Source organism: Pseudophryne corroboree, unplaced genomic scaffold (assembly GCF_028390025.1).
Source record: "Pseudophryne corroboree isolate aPseCor3 unplaced genomic scaffold, aPseCor3.hap2 scaffold_1066, whole genome shotgun sequence".
Lineage (NCBI taxonomy): Eukaryota > Metazoa > Chordata > Amphibia > Anura > Myobatrachidae > Pseudophryne > Pseudophryne corroboree.
The window spans coordinates 133088-147110 of NW_026967693.1; positions in this window are offsets into that span (position 1 = coordinate 133088).

The window sequence follows — 14023 nt, forward strand, 5'->3', positions numbered from 1 at the left end:
TCCATATGGATATTAAAACTGGATTGGCATTTCTTAATGCACCCATCCTCAATGACATTGTTACAGAGCCTACAGATACAGTTTTCTTCAGCTAACAATCCTTCACAATTCCTTCTATGGTCAATGCTATCGGATCGTTTTCTGATACTCGCCTTTACTTGTTGGTTAAGTTGTTCTTGGAAAACTACGCCTCCATCTTTATCATCAGAACCCATTCCAGAACCTCTCTCGACCTCCATGGTACTCTCGCCGGAACAGACTGCTCTGGTCAACATCATGGTCAACAGGAAAATCCGGATCACAGTCTCTTGGGGCAAGTCCATCTTGTAGGAGGAAATGGAGAAGAATGAGAAGGGGGAAAAAAATAATTGAGGGAGATGGGATGGGAAGTTGGAGAAAAACAATAAAAGGGAACAGGGGATCGACAACTGCTTTTGGTCTTGTGATTTTCAATGCTCAGGTGCCGCCTCAATCCTCCTGGAACAGACACTCCAGTGATACAACCTCTACCGTCTGTTCCTTATCACGGGACCTCTCTGGATCAGCAACCTTCTTACAGTGGGACGAATGAACCCAAGTCTCTCTCTCAGCAACCTTCAATGCTGTAGTGCTAGTCAATAAGACCTGGTATGGTCCTTCCCATCTGTCAATAAGGCAACCTGAGCGTAGAAAATTCCGTATCATTACATAATCCCCAGGTTCAATGTCATGACAATTACTATCTGGTAAATCAGGAATCACCAACTTCAGATTATCATTTTGATTCCTTAACTGTTTACTCATGTTAATCAAGTATTTTACAGTCACTTCATTGTTACATTTCAAATCATCCTGAGGGTTAATCATAACATGCGGTTGTCGACCAAACAAGATTTCAAAGGGAGACAGATTAAGGGGGGACCTGGGAGTGGTTCTGATACTGTACAATACAATGGGTAAAGCTTCTGGCCATGTCAATCCTGTCTCTGCCATAACTTTACTCAGTTTATTTTTAATAGTGCTGTTCACTCTTTCCACCTTCGCACTCGCCTGTGGACGGTACGGAGTGTGCAGCTTGCTATCAATTCCCATCAACTTACACATTCCTTGAAAGACATCACCTGTAAAATGGGTACCCCTATCACTTTTGATTATTCTAGGGATACCATATCTACAAATTCCTGCACAATTTTCTTAGCAGTAAACATAGCGGTATTTGTAGCCGCAGGAAATGCTTCGACCCAATTTGAGAAAACATCTATACAAACAAGTACATATTTCAAATTCCGACAAGGGGGTAATTGAATGAAGTCAATCTGTATTACCTGGAAAGGGCCGCCTGCAGGTGGGATATGAGATGGTTCTGTAGGTATTGTCTTTCCGATGTTCTTTCTCAAACAAGTAAGGCATGACATTGCTCTCTTACTCGCATGAGATGACAATCCTGGGGCGCACCAATATGCTCTTACCAACTTGCACATCCCTTCCTTGCCCAGATGAGTCAGCCCGTGGGCTGCTTCAGCTAAACATTGAAGATATGCTCTGGGGGCCACTGGTTTACCATGTCCATCCGTCCAGAGTCCTGAGGACTCCTGGCCATATCCCTTTGCCTTCCAGACTGCCTTTTCCTGTGTGGAACACAAATTTTGCATTTCACACAACTTCTGTGTGTTGATGGTATTAAATACCATCAGTTGTGTGGTGTCTGTCTGTCTGGGGGTAGCAGCTGCTAACTTAGCAGCTTCGTCTGCTCGGCTGTTACCAAGTGATACTGGGTCCTGGCTATATGTGTGTGCTTTACACTTGATAACAGCCACTCTGTCGGGTTCCTGTATCGCTGTTAGAAGCCTTTTTATATGAGCTGCATGCGCTACCGGTGTACCAGCTGCCGCCATGAAATTTCTGAGGCGCCATAGGGCTCCGAAATCATGGACTACCCCGAATGCGTATCTAGAATCGGTGTAGATATTGGCTGATTTTCCCTTAGCCAATTCACATGCTCTGGTTAGGGCGACCAGTTCAGCAACCTGGGCTGAGTGAGGTGGGCCTAGCGGTTCCGCTTCTATGGTGCTTTGGTCATCTACGACTGCGTATCCAGTACACAAGTCTCCCGAGTCTGACTGTCTATGACAACTACCGTCCGTGTAGAACGTAAGTTCTACATCTTCCAGCGGGTTGTCACTGATGTCAGGCCTTGCGGTAAAATTTTGGGTCAAATATTCCATACAATCATGAGTGTCTTCCTTTGTATTAAATCCTCCTTCCCCACCACTCTCATCCTCCACCCTTTGTGTCTGTCCAGGCACACCCGGGAGATATGTTGCAGGATTTAATGCACTGCATCTCCTTATGGTGATGTTTACGGGGGCCATTAGTGCCAATTCCCATCTTGTAAACCACGCTGATGAGACGTGCCTGGTTTGGGCAGAATTTAACAAGGCTGACACTGCATGTGGTGTATGAATTGTGAGGTTGTGACCTAGCACAACGTCTTCGCTTTTTGTTACTAGCAATGCTATCGCAGCAACGCTTCGCAAGCATGTGGGGAGGGATCGCGCTACCGTGTCTAGCTGAGCGCTGTAATATGCTACTGGCCTGCTGGCATCACCGTGCTTTTGGGTTAGTACGCCTGCCGCGCATCCAGCACTTTCTGTTCCGTATAGTTCAAAGGGTTTCCCATAGTCTGGCATACCTAATGCTGGTGCCTGCGTTAGGCACTGTTTAAGTCTCTCAAATGCTGCCTCAGACTCGTCTGTATGCGAAATCCGATCAGGTTTGTTTGAGGAGACCATCTCCTGCAAAGGTAACGCTAAAATGGAAAATCCTGGGATCCAATTACGGCAATACCCACACATTCCTAAGAATGTTCTGATCTGCTGCTGGGTTTGTGGCAGAGTCATGTCTCTAATTGCTTGAATTCTATCAGCGGTCAGGTGTCTCAGTCCTTGTGTTAGACAGTGTCCCAAATATTTTACCTTAGTCTGGCATAATTGCAACTTGTCTTTGGAAACCTTGTGTCCTGTGTCTGAAAGATGAAACAGGAGCTGTTTCGTATCCTTCAGGGACGCTTCCAGTGAATCTGAACACAGCAGTAAATCATCCACATACTGTATCAATACTGATCCACTCACTGGTTGGAAAGACTGTAAACAATCATGCAAAGCCTGAGAAAATATACTTGGACTATCTATGAATCCTTGGGGTAATCGAGTCCATGTGTATTGGACTCCTCTGTATGTAAATGCGAACAAATATTGGCTGTCAGGGTGCAGAGGTACCGAAAAGAAAGCGGAGCAGAGGTCAATAACAGTGAAAAATTTCGCAGTGGGAGGGATTTGCATTAGGATGACAGCTGGATTTGGCACTACGGGGAACTGACTCTCAACTATTTTGTTAATCCCCCTTAGATCCTGCACTAACCTGTAACCCCTCCCCCCACTCTTTTTCACAGGGAAGATGGGACTATTAGCAGTGCTGGACGTTCTTACCAGAATGCCTTGTTGTAGCAAGCGCTCTATTACTGGGTAAACTCCTAACTCCACCTCTGGCTTCAGAGGGTACTGTGGGATTTTTGGAGCTATCCTACCATCTTTTACTTGTACAACTACCGGAGCTACGTTTGCCATTAGTCCAGTGTCCTGTCCATCTTTAGTCCAAAGTGACTCTGGTATCTGAGATGTAATTTCTTCTACTTGGGATGGAGTCCTATTTGTCATAATGGTATGTGACATTAATTTTGATGGGGAGTCTAACATGTCTCGCACTTCCTGAGCGTGATTCTCAGGTATGTCCAAGAATACACCTTCAGGAGTACAATAAATGACGCACCCCATTTTACACAGTAAGTCTCTACCCAGGAGATTGGTCGGTGCCGATGCAGCCAGCAAAAAGGAATGCTTGGTATGTAAAGGCCCTATTGTAATCTCTGCTGGTTTGCTAACAGGGTAATGCTGGACTACTCCTGTTACTCCCACGGCTGGAATTGTCCTACCAGTGGTCCTCATGCCCACTGTCGAATTGATCACTGATTTGGCCGCCCCCGTATCTACAAGAAAGTTTAATGATTTACCAGCTACATTGATTGCAATTTCGGGTTCACTTCCAAGGCTTGCAATCAATTTTACTGGCTGCAGATTACAGGTATGGCCACACCCCTATTGGGTATGGTGACCTCCCTGAATCCCGCTGGCAGCAACTATTTGTGATGGAGTTAATTGGGAACTACCAGAGGCGTGCCAGTCTCTGTTCGGGGGGTATCTTTTTGTTTCCCCTGTATGTGGCTCATAACTCCGTTTCTGCGGACCCTGATCCCAATGTCGTGTGTCGTGTCGTTGTCTAGGGGGTTGGTATGAGTTTCGTGAATTCTTTACTCTACAATCTCGTGCCATGTGTCCCTGTTTATGACAAGAATAACAAGTAACCACACTTGACTTACCCACAGGGTTTGGTGATACAAACAAAGGCTGCCTTGTGGTCAGGGCCTGTATACTTACTGACATTAATTTATCACCTTGTTGTTCCCTATGCCTGGTGATGTTTCTATCGTGATCAATAGCAGCCTCTCTCAAAGTAGCCACAGACAGACCTCGCCAACATGGTTGTGTGGTCTGTACCCTAGTCTTCAATGACTCTTTTAAACCATCCATCAGTACCGATACTGCTACTTCTCGATGGTTTGTGTCTGTTTTAATGTCCTCTATGCCTGTGTATTTTGCCATTTCTGATAATGCTCTGTGAAAATACTCTGCAGCTGTCTCTGACTCCTTCTGTTTAATGGAAAATATCTTGTTCCATTTAACTACCGCTGGGAAATACTCTTTTAACTGTAAGCTTATTCTTTTTACATTATCTTTGTTGTACACATCTGTAAGAGGTACATCCTGATCTAATCCGCAGTCAGCTAAAAATTGAGTTGCGTCAACATTGGAGGGTAAACATGCTCTCAGCAATATCTGCCAGTCTTTATTGTTGGGCTCTACAGTGTTACCTAAGTCTCTGATGTATTTTTGGCTGGCAACTAAGTCTTTTCTAGGGTCAGGGAATTCAGACACTATGGTCCTTAATTCCATTCGGGAAAATGGGCTGTACATGGCAATGTTCCTAATGGGAGTGGCTCCTGATGTGTCTGTTTTCCCATTTGGCACTGCTATTACTCTAACGGGATTAACTCTAACAACCTCATTCTGTGTAGATTCTACAGGCTGTGGTGAAATAGTTTCAGCATAGTGTATGGTGCCGTACTTACCTGTTGATACGACCTCACCTATCCCTCCGCTAGGGGCCTTTGCTACTAATCTCGGGGGTGGAGCTGTGCCTACTGTGGTCTCTGCTATGGTGGCTGCTAGAGAGAGCGCTGAAATTGTTGTCGATTCGTCCTCTTGGTCACACTCCTGAGGATAGTTCAAAACAGGGTACAACTTGCACGGGTTAATACTTGCATTGGTTAATTGGTTAACATTATCTTTAACATTTACACAGTTGCTAAGTGTTTGTTTGTTACACCTTAATGCGTCATTCTCCGCAACCAATTTTTCTCCTGATATATATGGTGGCGGTGGGGCCGTGGCGATCAGTTTTCTGATAGGGCCAGATCCCGCCGCCTGAGCCAATCCTCTCTGTATGTCACCTTCCTGTTGCCACAACTGCAAATAATCGTAATGTTTGATTCGTCTCTTTGCTGATTTAATGAGACATATCCTCCTCCTTAAATTTTGTAACACTTCTGAGCTGAAGCTACCTACTCTTGGGAATTTCTCCCCGTCATGTACTGTCATTCTCTCCCATTCATCACATAAAGCTTCTGTGTGACTTCCATATTTCTCACACATTACGTAACTTGCCGACCCAATTGGTCGGTTCACTGAATCAACCCGAATCGAGGTTGATCGCCCCCTACCTGAACAAGTGGCCCCCATAGTTCGAAAGTGTTGCTTTATCCAGCCAACCCTTACGCAAACCAAATGTTCAAAATAGGCTGACGGTGGCGGTTTACCGAGTACCCCACTCACTCGCCCACGCCGACCAATACGACCTGATCACACCGATATGGTGCTGGCGTACTCGACCCAGGGCCCCTGCGACCTGAACCTCTATTTACTGGAACCTGCGAGGGTGATCCGAAGAACACTTACTCTTTCCAGTAACTATTGGTTGTTGGATAGTTCCTGAGTGAGCAGCGAACCTCCCTTAAAATAAAAAAATTACACAAATCACATTAGAATGTACAAATAGCGTTTGTGACCCCTTTACTCTAATGGTACTAGGTCAGATTACTAACTAGTGTACACAATTACGTGCGGTACAATCGTTCAGTACACAAGCAACTAATCTTATGTACTGAGCGACCAACGGAATCGAAAATTACGGCTGCGAATTCCTTCAGCCAGAGCTTATATGGCCTATATGGGTGTTGCACCAACCCTTTCTTGGTGTTGTGCCTCTTGACTCTATAGCGGACTTCTTTGTCTGCTGTACCTGAACCTGCTGGTCTGCTATGACCTCCTGGTCTGTTACAGTATGACCTCCTGGTCTGCTACACTCTAATGCTCAAATTGTATGTTTTAACCAGGGATGCCTCCCTAGCCACCATGTACGTCACTTACACGCATGTACCTCACGAGTACTCGACTTTTCTTGTGGTTCAACCTTAAAAATTGTAAAAACAATCACTCACCGCATATACACTTTTATTTCTATTTCTGCGCAGAAATTTTTCTTTAGACCAGATGTGTTACCAATTAGGAGAAGGATCTGTTAATTTAAATTTCGAATGCTAAAATAGATTTGCGCGATTTATCGCCTTGCGTTATTTACCGCGTGGCGCTACTTATCGCGTTGAGAGGAGAGAAAAAAAAACTTGTGATTTGAGTTACGTGGGCGTACCCGGACGCTCCGCTGCGTGATATACGCTGCGTGCGTCGGCCTTTGGTTTGCGTACGCAAATCTCAGTCCTTGTTAGAGACACGCGTACGCAAAATAAAGATCCACCGTAACACAATTTATATGTTTATCAATGTAGATGATCCTTGATCATCTACCGCACACCACACTGACTTCGCCTTATCTCCCAGGCAAAACTGTGTGTTTGTCTATACTTTAACTATGTTACCTTTACTCTTAAACTATAAAATAGTGACAAATCTCTCTAAGCACGTTTATCAATTATAAAACTGGCAAACAGGAGAGTGACATACGAAAATACACAAATGAAAAGGAAATGCAGATATATATGTGTGCGTGCGTGTATACGCAAGACAGAAAAATAAACAGTTTTAAAAAGACACTATTGTTTTGTTCTTACCTCCGGTTCCCGGGTTCCTTCAGCACCCTTTACTAAGAGAAGCAGACGCTTATCCCGACAGCACTACGAGGAATATAACCTCCCGCCCTTTGCTGATGGATAATGTCTGCTGTATCTACCTAGTGCAGATATGTGAAGGACGGGCGAGCCGCCAATTGATAAAGCTGAATATTTATCGTATATAATACCCTTTATGAGGTCTAAGAACACTGTACGCTATCTATGTATGAAGTACCGTAAGGGTACGCACGTTGCGTAACGATCGCTTAGCCGTAGTCGAGACGCTCAAGCGTCACGTTCGCTCACGGCCAAGAGATCACAGACAGGCACGCTATTGGCTGCCGACTAACGTAATGATTCGCTATAGCGTAGCGGACGCTCGGGACCACGAGGAGATCACCAGCGGCGCTGACGCTCACAATATTAAACCTTTGTATCTAAACCATAAACAGTGTGTTGTGCAGTAAAACCTTAGTGTAATGATAGAGTGTAAATGCAACACAGTATAACCTTATTACCTTTAAAGCTGCTTGAGCGTCACCGACGCTCTGAGAATACTTAACACTATAAGAAATACACAGATACCGTGCTCAGGGTCCAACGCCTAATATATATATTATGAATGATATACTTGCAAAAGAATTAAACACAATACAAGTCATACACTACAATATAACATAGACTACCTAACCAGATAACTACACAGGAAATACAATACAATACAATTACTATTTAAGGGAAAATAAGAGAGAAAGAGAAGGAGAGAGAGAGAGAGAGGGAGATTGGCTCACAATAACAAGAAGATCAATATGATTGCGGAGAAACACTTACGCACAAGGGGAAACGATCGCATGCGCCTCGATATCCAGCTCCCGATTATCAGCAATGAGAACCGTTGAAGAGAGAGAACTGGATATGGTCGGCCTGCCTATTTATGCCCCACACACAATACAATTCAATGGTCCCTACAATCTCATTGTTCATTGGACACAGGAATTCGGCTTCGCATTATAACAAAAGGTCATAGGTTGATTCATACAGGTGGGCTGTGACTGCTTCCAACTGTTCAGGTGGGTGGGATACTGGGTTTCCCGCCGCATGACTAAATAAGAACAAATAATAGTAAATGGACATAAACTTCTTATGTCCATAACTATTCGCACGAGCGATTAATCCGCTCCAAACCAACACCGGAATATTGCTATTTAAATACTCTTCCGATGGGTACCAAACACCACTGTATGACCCCTGTTAGACCCTTCGTACAATACAAAAAGGGATCTCTCTGTTCAGGAACATGCTATATTAACTAAACCTTCAGAATCTATCAAAGGGACCATGATCTACAAAATGCATTATATAGTGAAAATATGTAACGATTGAGTCGCACGCTACGATCACATAAACTCTACCGTAAATACGCATACCGTGCGCCTGCGGGTGCCCGCGACTGTGAGTATGCGCACGTACGGGAGAGCATACGCATGCGCAGCACGGACCTGTATGAGGTGCAAATATGGCAGTGTGTATAGAGATATTTTTCTGACTTTGACACTATATGCACCCAACAAGCTGGGTGCTCCTGCTTCTAAGCAGACGATTGCTCGTTGGATTTGTAGCACAATTCAACTGGCACATTCTGTGGCAGGCCTGCCACAGCCTAAATCTGTCAAGGCCCACTCCACAAGGAAGGTGGGCTCATCTTGGGCGGCTGCCCGAGGGGTCTCGGCATTACAACTCTGCCGAGCAGCTACGTGGTCAGGGGAGAACACGTTTGTAAAATTCTACAAATTTGATACCCTGGCTAAGGAGGACCTGGAGTTCTCTCATTCGGTGCTGCAGAGTCATCCGCACTCTCCCGCCCGTTTGGGAGCTTTGGTATAATCCCCATGGTCCTGACAGAGTCCCAGCATCCACTAGGACGTCAGAGAAAATAAGATTTTACTTACCGATAAATCTATTTCTCGTAGTCCGTAGTGGATGCTGGGCGCCCATCCCAAGTGCGGATTGTCTGCAATACTTGTACATAGTTATTGTTACAAAAAAAAATCGGGTTGTTTATTGTTGTGAGCCATCTTTTCAGAGGCTCCTACGTTATCATACTGTTAACTGGGTTCAGATCACAAGTTGTACGGTGTGATTGGTGTGGCTGGTTTGAGTCTTACCCGGGATTCAAAATCCTTCCTTATTGTGTACGCTCGTCCGGGCACAGTATCCTAACTGAGGCTTGGAGGAGGGTCAGAGGGGGAGGAGCCAGTACACACCACCTAGTGGTCAAACTTTTAAATTTTGTGCCCTGTCTCCTGCGGAGCCGCTATTCCCCATGGTCCTGACGGAGTCCCAGCATCCACTACGGACTACGAGAAATAGATTTATCGGTAAGTAAAATCTTATTATTTTCCCTTATATCCTCTATACGTGCCTACACTATATATTATCCCTTATATCCTCTATACGTGCCTACACTATATATTATCCCTTATATCCTCTATACGTGCCTACACCATATATTATCACTTATATCCTCCATACGTGCCTACACTATATAGTATCACTTATATCCTCTATATGTGCCTGCACTATATATTATCACTTATATCCTCAATACGTGCCTGCACGATATATTATCACTTATATCCTCTATACGTGCCTGCACTATATATTATCACTTATATCCTCTATACGTGCCTACACTATATAGTATCACTTATATCCTCTATATGTGCCTGCACTATATATTATCACTTATATCCTCAATACGTGCCTGCACTATATATTATCACTTATATCATCTATACGTGCCTGCACTATATATTATCACTTATATCCTCTATACGTGCCTACACTATATATTATCACTTATATCCTCTATACGTGCCTACACTATATATTATCACTTATATCCTCTATACGTGTCTACACTATATATTATCGCTTATATCCTCTATACGTGCCTACACTATATATTATCACTTATATCCTCTACACGTGCCTACACTATATTATTACTTATATCCTCTATATATGCCTACACTATATATTATCACTTATATCCTCTATACGTGCCTACACCATATATTATCACTTATATCCTCTATACGTGCCTACACCATATATTATCACTTATATCCTTTATACGTGCCTACACCATATATTATCACTTATATCCTCTATACGTGCCTACACTATATTTCTCTGACGTCCTAGTGGATGCTGGGAACTCCGTAAGGACCATGGGGAATAGCGGCTCCGCAGGAGACTGGGCACAAAAGTAAAGCTTTAGGACTACCTGGTGTGCACTGGCTCCTCCCCCTATGACCCTCCTCCAAGCCTCAGTTAGATTTTTGTGCCCGGCCGAGAAAAGGGGAGAAGAAGCGAACCTGCCTGCTTGCAGCCAGCTTGGGCTTCTTAGGCTACTGGACACCATTAGCTCCAGAGGGACACAGGCCCAGCCTCGGAGTCCGGTCCCAGAGCCGCGCCGCCGGCCCCCTTACAGAGCCAGAAGCAAGAAGAGGTCCGGAAAAATCGGCGGCAGAAGACATCAGTCTTCAACAAGGTAGCGCACAGCACTGCAGCTGTGCGCCATTGCTCCTCAGGCACACTTCACACTCCGGTCACTGAGGGTGCAGGGCGCTAATGGGGGGCGCCCTGAGCAGCAATGTAAACACCTTGGCTGGCGAAAATACACCACATATAACCCACAGGGCTATATGGATGTATTTTAACCCCTGCCAGAATTCACCAAAAAGCGGGAGAAAAGGCTGCTGAGAAGGGGGCGGAACCTATCTCCTCAGCACACGGGCGCCATTTTCCATCACAGCTCCGCTGGAAGGACGTCTCCCTGACTCTCCCCTGCAGTCCTGCACTACAGAAAAGGGTAAAAAAGAGAGGGGGGGCACTAATTTGGCGCAGTTTTGATAATAACAGCAGCTATAAAGGGAAAAGCACGTTATATAGTGGTATTCCTGTCTATATATAGCGCTCCGGTGTGTGCTGGCATACTCTCCCTCTGTCTCCCCAAAGGGCTAGTGGGGTCCTGTCCTCTATCAGAGCATTCCCTGTGTGTGTGCGGTGTGTCGGTACGATTGTGTCGACATGTTTGAGGAGGAAAATGAGATGGAGGCGGAACAATTGCCTATAATAGAGTTGTCACCCCCTAGGGAGTCGACACCTGAGTGGATGAACTTATGGAAGGAATTGCGTGACAATGTCAGCTCTTTACGAAAGACAGTTGACGATATGAGACAGCCGGCTACTCAGCTTGTGCCTGTCCAGAGGTCTCAAACGCCATCAGGGGCTCTAAAACGCCCGTTACCTCAGATGGCAGACACGGATACTGACTCCAGTGTCGACGATGATGAGACAAATGTGACTTCCAGTAGGGCCACACGTTACATGATTGAGGCAATGAAAAATGTTTTGCATATTTCTGATAATACAAGTACCACTAAAAAGGGTATTATGTTTGGTGAGAAAAAACTACCTGTAGTTTTTCCTGTATCCGAGGAATTAAATGAAGTGTGTGATGAGGCGTGGGTTTCCCCCGATAAAAAACTGATAATTCCTAAAAGGTTATTGGCATCATACCCTTTCCCGCCAGAGGATAGGGCACGTTGGGAAACACCCCCTAGGGTGGATAAAGTGCTCACACGCTTGTCTAAACAGGTGGCACTACCGTCCCCGGATACGGCCGCCCTAAAGGAACCTGCCGACAGAAAGCAGGAGAATATCCTAAAATGGATATACACTCACACGGGTGTTATACTGCGACCAGCAATCGCCTCAGCCTGGATGTGCAGTGCTGGGGTGGCGTGGTCGGATTCCCTGACTGAAAATATTGATACCCTAGATAGGGACAGTATATTACTGACTATAGAGCATTTAAAAGATGCATTTTTATATATGCGTGATGCGCAGAGGGATATTTGCCGACTGGCATCAAGAGTTAGCGCGCTGTCCATTTCTGCCAGAAGAGGGTTATGGACGCAGCAGTGGTCAGGTGATGCGGATTCCAAAAGGCACATGGAAGTATTGCCTTATAAGGGGGAGGAGTTATTTGGGGTAGGTCTATCAGACCTGGTAGCCACGGCAACTGCTGGAAAATCCACATTTTTACCCCAGGTAGCCTCTCAACATAAGAAGACGCCGTATTATCAGGCGCAGTCCTTTCGGCCCCATAAGGGCAAGCGGGCAAAAGGCTCCTCATTTCTGCCCCGTGGCAGAGGGAGAGGAAAAAGGCTGCAGCACACAGCCAGTTCCCAGGAACAGAAGCCCTCTCCCACCTCCGCAAAGTCCTCAGCATGACGCTGGGGCTTTACAAGCGGACTCAGGCACGGTGGGGGCCCGTCTCAAGAAGTTCAGCGCGCAGTGGGCCCACTCGCAAGTGGACCCCTGGATCCTTCAGGTGGTATCTCAGGGGTACAAATTGGAATTCGAGACGTCTCCCCCTCGCCGTTTCCTAAAGTCTGCTTTACCGACGTCTCCCTCAGACAGGGAGGCAGTATTGGAAGCCATTCACAAGCTGTATTCCCAGCAGGTGATAATCAAGGTACCCCTCCTGCAACAGGGAAAGGGGTATTATTCCACACTGTTTGTGGTACCGAAGCCGGACGGCTCGGTGAGACCAAGTTTAAATCTAAAATCCTTGAACACTTACATACAGAGGTTCAAATTCAAGATGGAGTCACTCAGAGCAGTGATTGCAAACCTGGAAGAAGGGGATTATATGGTGTCTCTGGACATCAAAGATGCTTACCTACATGTCCCAATTTACCCTTCTCACCAAGGGTACCTCAGGTTTGTGGTACAGAATTGTCACTATCAGTTTCAGACGCTGCCGTTTGGCTTGTCCACGGCACCCCGGGTCTTTACCAAGGTAATGGCCGAAATGATGATACTCCTTCGAAGGAAGGGAGTTTTAGTTATCCCTTACTTGGACGATCTCCTGATAAGGGCAAGATCCAGGCAACAGTTGAAAGTCGGGGTAGCACTATCTCAGATAGTGTTGCGGCAGCACGGTTGGATTCTCAATATTCCAAAATCGCAGCTGATCCCGACGACACGCCTTCTATTCCTAGGGATGATCCTGGACACAGTCCAGAAAAAGGTGTTTCTCCCAGAGGAGAAAGCCAGGGAGTTATCCGAGCTAGTCAGAAATCTCCTAAAACAAGGCCAAGTCTCAGTGCATCAATGCACAAGGGTCCTGGGAAAAATGGTGGCTTCCTACGAAGCAATCCCATTCGGCAGATTCCACGCAAGAACCTTCCAGTGGGATCTGCTAGACAAATGGTCCGGGTCGCATCTTCAGATGCATCAGCGGATAATCTTGTCACCAAAGACAAGGGTGTCTCTCCTGTGGTGGTTGCAGAGTGCTCATCTTCTAGAGGGCCGCAGATTCGGCATTCAGGACTGGGTCCTGGTGACCACGGATGCCAGCCTGAGAGGCTGGGGAGCAGTCACACAGGGAAGAAATTTCCAGGGCTTGTGGTCAAGCTTGGAGACATCACTTCACATAAATATCCTGGAGCTAAGGGCCATCTACAATGCTCTACGCCTAGCAAGACCTCTGCTTCAAGGTCAGCCGGTGCTGATCCAGTCAGACAACATCACGGCAGTCGCCCACGTAAACAGACAGGGCGGCACAAGAAGCAGGAGGGCAATGGCAGAAGCTGCAAGGATTCTTCGCTGGGCGGAAAATCATGTGATAGCACTGTCAGCAGTGTTCATTCCGGGAGTGGACAACTG